Source organism: Kogia breviceps, chromosome 3 (assembly GCF_026419965.1).
Source record: "Kogia breviceps isolate mKogBre1 chromosome 3, mKogBre1 haplotype 1, whole genome shotgun sequence".
Classification (NCBI taxonomy): Eukaryota; Metazoa; Chordata; class Mammalia; order Artiodactyla; family Physeteridae; genus Kogia; species Kogia breviceps.
Genome location: NC_081312.1, coordinates 167,955,172 through 167,966,850, shown reverse-complemented (window position 1 = coordinate 167,966,850; position 11,679 = coordinate 167,955,172). Strand labels below are relative to the sequence as shown.

The 11,679-nt window shown below is 47.5% G+C and overlaps 1 long non-coding RNA gene across 1 annotated transcript; it reads left to right on the top strand.

Moving 5' to 3' along the window:
• Nucleotides 1-2,967: 2,967 nt before the first annotated feature.
• Nucleotides 2,968-10,550, top strand: LOC131753546 (uncharacterized). The gene is made up of 3 exons (XR_009334846.2): nt 2,968-3,077; nt 7,310-7,386; nt 10,442-10,550. It is a non-coding gene; the product is annotated as an uncharacterized lncRNA (long non-coding RNA).
• The last annotated feature ends 1,129 nt before the right edge of the window (nt 10,551-11,679 follow it).

Here is an 11,679-nt window from a genome sequence, read left to right as displayed (position 1 = left end):
TGGATTCGTGCCCCGGTCCGGGAGGATCCCACATGTCATGGAGCGGCTGGGCCCGTGAGCCATGGCCGCTGAGCCTGCGCGTCTGGAGCCTGTGCTCCGCAACGGGAGAGGCCACAGCAGTGAGAGGCCAGCGTACCTCTAAAAAAAAAAAAAAAAAAAGATCCCTGGGTCAAATTGGAGAATTTCACAGCCTCATCTACCCAGCTTGGGTTTTTATGAGTTTGCCCTACAAAGGAGAGAAGGTAGAGAGAGGAGGTGAGCAGAAATGCTGCTCCTTCAGCTCTAGATTCCTTCAGAGACAGCAGAGTTAGTGGAAAGTATGCCAGGCATGGTGTGTCTCACTCAGAATTGTGTGAAGTTGCAAGGAACAGAAAGCCAGCTTAAGCGGCTTGATCACATACGGGTATACTTTTCTCATGTAAGCAGATGTTCAGAGGTAGGGCTTGCTTCCCCTCATTTCCCTAATCCGTGATGCTCTTCCAAGCTTTTCCTCTGCCTCCTGGTTGCAAGACAGATGCTATAGCTCCAGACATCATTCTGAATTCAAGGCAGAAAGAATGGAGGCGAGGAGTCAAACCAGCCCTGTCTATCCCTTTAATAGGAAAAGTAAAGTTTTCCCGGAAATGTTCTTAACCTACTTCCATTTGGATCCACTGGCCAGAGTGGATCATAGGGCCACCCCTAGTTGCAAGAGAAGTTGGGGAACAGGATTGTCATGATTATCTGGTGCTGGGTATGTGGCCACCACGGAAAAGAGGAAGAAGGGAGGATGGAGGGTGTGGAGGCTACAACAGTTGCTTTGTCTGACTTATTTTGCAGTCACATCTCCATGCAGAGGACCTCCAATTGAGATTCATTTACGATGCCATCTTGAGCAAACAGGGTCTTTTTACCAGCAATCTTATGTAGAAAAGCTGTTTCTACAAGTGATATTATTAACATCCCAGCCAAGCAGCCCTGTGGGTTGACCTTCACTTGCCGGTTGAGAGGAGACTGCTGAGTCCTGCATATTTACCAGCTGTTCTGTTGAAAACGGTTGCATATTTGGAAAGGAAATGAAGCAGATTGGTCCGAGGTTTCAGGATGAAGTTGAAGGTACGAAGGAGGGTCGTCCTTCTTGAACAAAGAAGATCTCTTCAATCCTACTGAAGCGGTGGTTTGTGAGAAGACTTTAGAGAGCCAAGGCCAAGTGGCAGTTGCCCATGGAAACCAAGGGAACTTTCTTCCTGATTGGGTAGCTGGTCATGAAGGAGGGCTATGGCACTGCCATGCTTTTTTTTTTTTTAATTCATTTTTTATTGAAATATAGTTGATTTACAGTGTTGTGTTAGTTTCTGGCATACAGCAAAGTGATTCAGCTATACATATATTTTTTTCCCATATTTTTTACCATTATGGCTTATTACAAGATATTGAATATAGTTCCCTGTGCTATACAGTAGGACCTTGTTGTTCTAGTTGCCATGATTTCATGGAGATTCTTTTTTTTAATGACGTAAATGGAGAGAAAACAAAGGATAGAGGATAAGAGCCCATAACAGAGGGACTGTTGGTTTTCTCTCAGGAAAGAGACTTCAAGAACCTCCAGCGAATCTTTGCTAATTACTACTTAGGGAGCCACAGGGAGGCCTCTTTCCCGTAATGCTAATAAGAGATCTGATACAAAGTGGGTGCTGGGCTTCCCTGGTGGCGCAGTGGTTGAGAGTCCGCCTGCCAGTGCAGGGGACGTGGGCTCGTGCCCCGGTCCGGGAAGATCCAACGTGCCGTGGAGTGGCTGGGCCCGTGAGCCATGGCCGCTGAGCCTGCGCGTCTGGAGCCTGTGCTCCGCAGCGGGAGAGGCCACAGCAGTGAGAGGCCCGCGTACCGAAAAAAAATTTTTTAAATAATAAATAAATAAAGTGAGTGCTGCTCCTGATATTCCTAATTCTACAAAAAATTCAGAGAGTTTTTCAACCCAAGGCAAGGTTAAGTAGTTTATGAGAGGTTGAGTTCTTAGTGAGTTGACACCACGTTGTTCTTATAAATGAAACGTACACTGTTTTTTTAAAATAAGTTTATTTATTTTGTCTATTTTTAGCTGCATTGGGTCTTTGTTGCTGCACGTGGGCTTTCTCTAGCTGTGGCAAGCGGGGGCTTCTCTTCGTTGCTGCACGCGGGCTTCTCACTGGGGTGGCTTCTCTTGTTGCGGAGCACGGGCTCTAGGTGTGTGGGCTTCAGTAGTTGTGGCACGTGAGCTCAGTAGTTGTGGCTCGCAAGCTCTAGAGCACAGGCTCAGTAGTTGTGGCACACGGGCTTAGTTGCTCTGCGGCATGTGGGATCTTCCTGAATCAGGGCTTGAACCCATGTCCCCTGCCTTGGCAGGCGGATTCTTAACCGCTGCGCCACCAGGGAAGCCCAAAATTTACACTGTTGTAAAAAATAATATGTTTATTTATTTATATTTACAAAAAGAACTCTGAACTGGCTCATAGGTTTCCTAATTCTCTCAGCTTTCCTGGCTGGAGAGGAGCGTTCCCTCCGACCCCCCCAGGCCAACCTGGCGGCCACGACGGGTACCGCAGTGTCCAGAGGGGACTCGTTTGTCCCCTAGGGGTGTCCATGCCAAATCCAGTTCCTTTTTAGTGATAGAGAAGACACATGGACTGATTCGCGTCTCGGATGCTGATTTTTGTTTTTTCGGATTGCATCCTCCTGTCTTTGTGCGTGTGTGTGTGTGTGTGCACGTGCGTGTGTGTGTGTGTCTTATACTATTATGACTTTTATTATGGTAAAAAACATAATATAAAATTTACCATCTTTACCATTTTCAAGAGTACCATTTATAGTAATTTTGAGTGTATTCCCATTACTGCGAAACAGATCTGCAAAACTTTTCACCTTGTAGAACTGAAACTGTATACCCACTAAGCTACCACTCTCTCTGATTTCCTCCCTCATCATCTTTCAGCAGGGAGAGTTTAAGCCTCTCTTGCCGACGGCTGAGGACCCGGGGCTTCAGTGGAAAGCTGGCAGCTTGTCGCCCGTGAAGCACCTTCTTCACCTCGGATGAGAGCTGGGGGGCAATGGAGCTGAAGAAGGTAAAGCGCTCTCCCAACATGGGGCTTATGGATCAACACGGAAAGGGCGGTGCCGAGCCGGCAGCTCGCGAGACGGCCGCGGGGCAAACGACCCGGCTTCCTTCTTGTGGTCCTGCTCCCTGGAGAGGCCGGGGGTGGGGGTGGGGGTGGGGGTGGGGTGGGGGGGGTGGAATCACGTGAGGTGTTTGCAAAGGAAAGAGAGGCTGGTCAGGCCAATGATCGCTTCAGGCAGTGGAGCTGAACTGCATCTGTGTCTCTTAGGTCGAATTTTCCTTATGTTGATACACAGAGAAGACTGTATTTTCCTACTGGCTAATGTGAATTAAGGTTGTATTTGCTTCCTTTGACGGAATCATCCCAAAGTGAATGGGAAGCAGTCTCCCCGTGCCCGCTGCCCGCTGGTGGCCTCACTGCTGCTTGGGCTCAGCAGGGCGCTTATCTGCGGGGAGGAGCTCTGTGATCACGGGTTCCTGTCCTCGCCCTGCCATCCCCAGCCACGGGGTAGGACGTCTGTGTGTAAATATGTGTGTGTGAAGATATAGTCTATTCACATATAAAATGTGCTTCTATTTATAAACTGGAACGGTAAACCGAAGACTGCAGGGCTGCAGGACAGGGAGAGATGCTTGGCTTGTCCGTCAGGGCTGCCTGTGGGCCTGGGTGAGAGGAGTCCCTGCCCGGGCCTGGGGGTGAGGACCCCATGGGCTGAGTTACGGGGAGCCAACACCCTCCTTTCTAGATCACAGGAATCTGGAACTCCCTACCCACGCGGCTCCAAGCCCACTTCGAGGGCCCCGTCTCAGGGTCCGTCCTCCTGAAGGCTGACTACGGCTGGTGTGTCCACGTGTGTGTGTGTGTGTGTGTGTGCAAGGCCCCCTGAGCTATGGGGAAGCGGGTGGGGGGGGGGAACAGGACCAGGAGGGGCAGTGAGCAGCAGGCTGTCCTGTGCCACCACGTTCCAGTGGGGAGCTCTGAGTAGCCAGGAATTCTACCTTGGAAATTGGCCTCCACGTCTTTGAGGAAGTGCTTCTCTGAGAAGAGGATGGGTCATATTCTATTTAAGAATTTGTTGGCTTGATTTATTACTTTAAAATACACGTCCACATAGAATGTGGGCCTCTGTCTGTGACCTTCTTGCAGGACCCACACATGTTCAGGTCAGTCTACTAATAAATTCACCTTGTTTTGTATATTTGCCTTGGGACTCATGAAAATATTTTACATACCGATGGCATAAAATTAAATTTCAAGGTGTGCTTCCTAAATGTTGAGAGCAAAATGAAACAACTGAGCAGAACTGGGTCTTGAACCACTGGCGTAACTATCCAGAAAGGAACTATTTCAGGTGACTATAAAATGCAATTCTTTGACTCTATGTCCCTGGTCGGGCCGTATTCTGAGGACAGAAAGAACTGTAAAACATTTTTTAAAACTAAGGCTACCCTGGTGGCGCAGTGGTTGAGAATCCACCTGCCAATTCAAGGGACATGGGTTTGAGCCCTGGTCCAGGAAGATCCCACATGCCGCGGAGCAACTAAGCCCGTGCGCCACAACTACGGAGCCCGTGTGCCACAACTACTGTAGCCCACGTGCCTAGAGCCTGTGCTCTGCAACGAGAGAAGCCACCGCAATGAGAAGGCCATGTTCCACAGCAAATAGTAGTCCCTGCTCACCGCAGCTAGAGAAAGCCCGTGTGCAGCAACAAAGACCCAACGCAGCCAAAAATAAATAAATTAAATAAATAAATTTATTTTTTTAAAAAAACTGTACTCAGTGACTCCTGTTTGTGGTGGTGTTAGGCATTTTTATCCTGGAGCGGTTCTGTGCACATTGTGGAAGAGAGCACAGCAGTTCCTTGGTTGGCGTCTTTGAGGACCGGAATATGCGGCATAAAGGAAGAAGTACAGATGTACCATTAATGAGTTAAGTAAAAATCCCATAGTCCTGAATCTGAATTGAAAATTTTAGTATGAACTCATATATGGTGAACATGAAATTCAAAGTATTTCATGGTTTTGTCCAATAAAGAGGTTTGAAAGCAATGAACACCCCCAGAACGCAAATCAGAGTATCTGAATATCTAAAACCATTTCCTGCCCAGAGGAACCAGAGCTGATTCCAAGTTTGGGAGCCTTATTCCAAGATGAGCTCAAACTATCTAATTTACCAGAAAGTAAGGAGGTTATATCAAAGATGCTGACATCATGCCAAAGGAGCGGAAGGCCCCCACTGCTGCAGGTTGGGGATATGAGGGCTATTTTAGGGGATGAACCATAATAAATGGCCCCAGACTTAGTAAGCTTTCAGTCTATTTGCTTCTGGTTCATTCCATGGACAAAATAATCTACTCAAAAATCTGTTTGGGATGCAGACCTTAAGCCTGCCCCCAGGTCTTTCTCTATTTAAGTGTTACACTGTCAACCTCCTCTTCCTCATTTTAACAGTGGCTTTCTTGAAGCCACCTGAAACGTTTGAGTGGAAAGCAACATCCGTAATCTGACTGTTGCTTCTGGCCTGGATCCTGTTGTCTGGCTGAAAAGTCTCCACAGGAGGCCTTTGAGAAAGACTCTGAGCTTGCGCCAGGAGACTCCGCTGTTGGTGACAGAAGCAGCTGGCTTTTCCAGCCACTTGGTCAATTTCGATTGCAGGCCACAGGCAGAGTGGCCTTTCTGTCACAGAGCTGCATCCCTCCATCTTTGCTTGCAAACACACCTGACTTTATGTCTCTCTTGTGGTCCCTTGTTAAGGGTATCAAGGAACAGCCAGACGATCCATGTTGTGAATGTTCTAAAATTACTTTTGCTAGAGACACGGGCTCTTCACGTACCTGATCTGCTTCCAAGTTACTGAAGGCAACTGATTTGCCAAATATCTTGCCACATAACACGGATCACCTGCTTTCCAGCCTGCTGTGTGACTTTCTCACTGTCTGCCACCCCACTGCTAAGACAATACTGTATAATTTAGTTTTCATTATGGCAGCACCTCCCTTCCAACACCAGTTTCAGGACTAATTAGGATACAGGACAGCCGCTGTAACAAAAGATCCCAGAAGGCAGGTGCTCAAAGAAGCTGAAGTCATATCTCCTTCTCGGGAGAAGCCGGGAAGTGGTCCAGGGATACTGCAGCTCTGCTCTTCAAGGTCACCAGGGATGCCAGGTCCTCACCTGTTTCTGCTTATCCCATCCCTGAGGTTGTTTCCTCTGACTGTGGTGTTGACTTTGAATCATTCCATCGTATCTGCATTTTAGTCCATTCAAGGCAGAATAAGAGGAAATGGAGGGCAAAGAATTTCCGTATAAAAGCAACCTGTAACTTGCACAAATCACTCCTGCCCACAGTTCATTGGCCAAAATGTAGCCATATAGTCCCCCCTGAGTGCAAAAGAGCCTGGGAAGTGTAATTTCTACCTAGGAGGCCACATGCCCGGCTGGAATTCAAGGGGTTCTATGACTACAAGGAAGAAGGGGGAAATAGATACTGGGGTACAATTAACCATCTCTGCCACACCCAGCCTGTCCTTGGGAGCAGAGCTCACCCCAGGGTACTTTTCCTTAAATCTCTGCTGTCTAGGAAATAGCCATTTTCTGTCCCTCAGAATCCCAACACGCAGCTCATGATTTAGGTTGGACCATTCGTGAGGTGTTAGTTGGAGTGATGACCCTTCTTCTGGGTGGCTGATCTAATGCAGACCCCCAACTGCCCTGACGTGAGATAATAACAGACAACTACTACTTACTGAATAGCCATTCTGCAATGGTTATTCTTATTTATTTATTTATTTATTTATTTATTTATTTATTTACTGCGTTATTGGCTGCGTTGGGTCTTCGTTGCTGCGAGCGGGCGTTCTCTAGTTGCGGCGAGCAGGAACTACCTTGTGGTGCGCGGGCTTCTCATTGCGGTGGCTTCTCTTGTTGCGGAGCACGGGCTCTAGGCTCACGGGCTTCAGTAGTTGTGGCGCAGGGGCTCAGTTGCTCTGCGGCATTGGGATCTTCCTGGACCAGGGCTCGAACTCGTGTCCCCTGCATTGGCAGGCGGATTCTTAAGCACTGCGCCACCAGGGAAGTCCCTGCAATGGTTATTCTTTTAAGTGATTCACATGCATTATCTCATTTCATCTTCACCAAACCCGATGAGACAGGTATTAAAATGCCTGTGTCCTGTGTTAGGAGACAGCACCCAGGACTGTAATTGGGAGAACTTCTCACCAACCTTCTCACCCCTGCTAGGTGTGCAGCCTGGTCTCCTCGAAGGAAAGGAAGAGCTCGCTGGTCACGATGCAGCAAGGATACCCAGGAGCAGCTGAGTAACTCTTTTTTTTTTTCTTTTTGTATTCATACAAGGATGTTTATTATGGCATTGTTCATAGTGACAAAAAATGAGAAGCAAAGTGAACGTTCATGAATGGTTGAATAGATTACCCCCATACACACACTACTAAATGTGATATAGCCATTAAATATATAGAACTCATAGAGCATTATCAATTTGGAGGACTCTTCCAAAGTAGCAAAGGGACTTCCCTAGTAGTCCAGTGGGTAAGATTCTGTGCTCCCAATGAAGGGGGACCGGGTTCAATCCCTGGTCGGGGAACTAGATCCCACGTGCATGCCGCAACTAAGAGTTCGCATGCCACAACTAAAGATCCCACATGCTGCGACTAAGACCCGGCACAGCCAAAATAAATAAATAAAGAAACAAACAAATAAATCAGTATTTTTGTGAAAAGAGTAGCAAAAGCAACAGGTAAGAAATACGTAAGAGATAATGTAATCTCATTTTTAAACATGGGAAAATTGGGCTGTTAATGTGGACTATTGGGATGGGAGGGCCTCCAGGGGGAGGAGAAGAAGCAGAAAGCAGAGATCACAGAGGCTTAAGTAACTTTTTTTTTTTTTTTTTTTTGTGGTATGCGGGCCTCTCACTGTTGTGGCCTCTCCCGTTGCGGAGCACAGGCTCTGGACGCGCAGGCTCAGCGGCCATGGCTCACGGGCCCAGCCGCTCCGCGGCATGCGGGATCCTCCCGGACCGGGGCACGAACCCGCGTCCCCTGCATCGGCAGGCGGATTCTCAACCACTGCGCCACCAGGGGAGCCCTTAAGTAACTTTAATTAACTTGGACTTTGCCGTGGGATCAGCATGTCTTGGAAACTAGAGATCTCCAAAGTGGGGACCGTGCACCTCGGGTGGGGTGTGGGGTCAGGATGAGTCACTGGAATGCAGGAGGACGATTTTAGAACTTTGCTCCGTACTTACTTTTGTCTTATTCTCTAAACATTTCTACTGGGTGTATGCTTTATGACATGCACACTGTAATTGGAACAGTAGTAAACATATTTAATTGATAAATAACTACGCAACGTGAAGCGCTTATGAGACACTGGAACACGATGAGGTGCAAGGCTTGGGCACCCCTGCTGCTCCCACAGCCCTCACAGCCCCCTACACCCGCAGCAGAGGGAGGACTCGAGGGACGTGGCCGTTCAGTGGAAACAGCACTTTGTTCACAGGAGCAGGGCGAGAGTCTGCCTGACAGCCGGCTGTAGCGGGGCGGCCGTGCCGCTTGACTCTCCCACGTGGCCAGGCTGTCTCACAGCCAATGATGAAGCCACGCAGAGCTCACAGAAGACGGAAACCATTTCTCCGGGCCCTCCTGGGGCCTCCTCTCCTGTGTGCAAAATGTGCCTCCCCAGAATCCTTCTCGATCCTTCGGTCCATCTCCTGGAAGTTCCAGCCCTGGCCTCATGCTGCCTTTGTAGACTAGCCAGTGAGCCCCATGTGTCTGGCCCCCGATTCTCCTGATGAAAGCACCAGCAGGCTCCTTTGCTGGGCTCATTGCAGTGCCACCCACGGGGCTGTCATGAGGATTAATGACTTGGTTCTCATGACGGGCTTTTAGTAATGCCACCGTCACTGTTCTCTGGCTGCCTGTCCTGGGACCTGGTAGCCCTCTTAGGGCTCCTGGGTAAACGTTTGCCATTTGAGTAAATACATCCTACACTCCAGCCTTTCCTGCTGCCCAACTTCTAATGAAAACACTTCAAAAACAAGGTCTGAAGCACTATCCTCGCTCGATGTTTCCATCTGGGTCTGGTTAGGAGGTAGAAACCACACAATAATTTGAACAAGGGACGTTAACTATAAGGAATTATTAAGCAGTGATAGGAAAGTGGCTATCAAGATGGAAAGAGACTCTAAGGGGTGCCCTAGGGCAGGGAGGCAGCCCAGAAAGGGCAGACTTGGAAGGGGGTTCACCATGGTCGAAGCAGGTGTGGTTGGGGGTCACTGGCTGGGACAGAAGTCCACTGGTGGCCTTGGCCAGAGCTGGCCCATGTCCCTGGGCAGCAGGAACCTGTGTCTAGAGCACAGGCGAGGGGGCTAATAGGTGGGTGCACAGAGGGGTCAGCGCACTGCTGCTCACGTGAGGCTGGGGGAGCACAGCAGTGTCCCCACTGCAGCTGGGTGGCCACCAGCCTGGGCTAAGGCCGCCCGTGTGCTGGGGCGGCGCGCCACCGGGCACTCAGGCACGCGCGCGTGCGTACACACAACCGACAGTGCTATAGACGTGAAAAAGAGCAAACCCCTCACCCTGAAATGTGGGAGGAGAACCTGGCCTTTTCCTGCAATGTCCCTCTCACGCTGTCTTCTGACAAAGTTTAGCATTGCTCTCACAGTAAAGGAGAAATGCCGAGAGCACACACAGCCCCTTATCACAGAGCAGGTCCTGAAGGGTGAATTTGGATCCAATAGGCAAACAATTGATATCTGGCACAGTGGGTAAAAATCATGGTATTTATCTGCAAGATAGAATTATATGAAGTAATTAAAAATTATGTTTTAGAAGATTATTTAATGCCCTGAGAAAATTCTCATGATATACTAAGTGAAAAAGCAGATTACAAAAGCAATCAATACAGTGTAATCCTAATTTTTTTAAAAAAAAGAGCAAGAAAAAGAGTGAAGATCTTTGTTTAAAAAAAGGTTCCTGGGGCTTCCCTGGTGGCGCAGTGGTTGAGAGTCCGCCTGCCGATGCAGGGGACACGGGTTCGTGCCCCGGTCCGGGAGGATCCCACTTAAAAAATAAATAAATAAATAAAAAATAAAAAAAAATTTTAAAAAAAGGTTCCTGAATGTCTTCTCCTTTTCCCACTGCCTGTTGACCCCCCTCCCATCCTTCCCCATGTTTTGGTGAGAGTGAGAAAGTGAGTCAAAGGTCAGGCAGTGTATTAGAGAACCAATGATTTTAATTCCCTTCCGGTCATCTGCCTCACCCCTTGCCCAGGAGGAGCTGGGGAAATGTGCAGGGAAAGTATTATGTTACATAGAATCTCAGCCACTTTCCCTCTCCTTTCTGCTTTCAGAATTCCCCCAGTGATATTGGACTGGCCCCTCCTCAGGCCCAGGAGAACTGGAAAGGATTGGACCCCGGCTTCAGGAAAGGGTGTGAGAAAAGATGGTTCCCTTTATCCCGCAGACCAGCAAGGATCAGTGGTCTCATGAAGAAAGGTGGTCCGTGGCTGCTGGTGCTGGGTAAACCGTGCTTAATGGATTTTGCTACAGGGTTTCTCAGGGTCTCTGTGTGCCCTGGAATCTCTAGCTGGTCAGCAGCAGGTCCCAGCTTTTATTTTAATTCATGTGTGTGTTTTGTGGAACACAGTTTGGAAAATGCTGCTGTAGAAATATATTAAAGATGTCTACAAACATTTTTAAAACTTTAAATACCAAAATGCCCCTGATCTCACGGCATCTTTTCTTATCCTGGTGATTGACTTTTGTTACAAATATAAGTGTGTCCTCCTAAAAATATAACTGCCTACATATACATGCACATAATATACACACATAAATGCACATAATATGCATACACATAACACACATGTGTATATGTACACATACATGCACACAATATACACACATACACGTGCACTTACACATAATATGCACATACATACAATAATATACACACATACATTACACACACATGCACATAATATACATACATACACTTATACATATGCATATACATGTAGACACATATAGATATACATGCATAGTGTGTACGCACATATACACACATACCCACACATACATGTAGACACATGCATATGCATACACATATATGCACATAATACACACAGTTTACACACATATACATGCACATAATACACATTTATAGACATATACACATGTACATGCATACACCTACACATATACACTACACACAATATATATACACGCATACAATATGCATACACATACATAATATACATGCATACATACACATAATGTATGTGCATATACATACACGTAATATACATGCATACACACGCACACACACACACACACATACACATTGACAGAGATCCAAGGACTCAATGACATAGAGGCAGCAGCTCTCATCTCTTAAGGATGAAATTACGGGCAATTTATTTCATCAGTGTGCTTTTCTGTCATCTTCAAAATTCCTGTGGTTAGTTGTTCCTCTTGTATTAAGGCAGAAACACCCTTGAACAGCCTTCTATTGTGTTTTTACTCTGGTGTTACAGCCACTCGGAAGGAGAGCTTGGCACACACCCCATCAAGGTGACTACACAGAGGG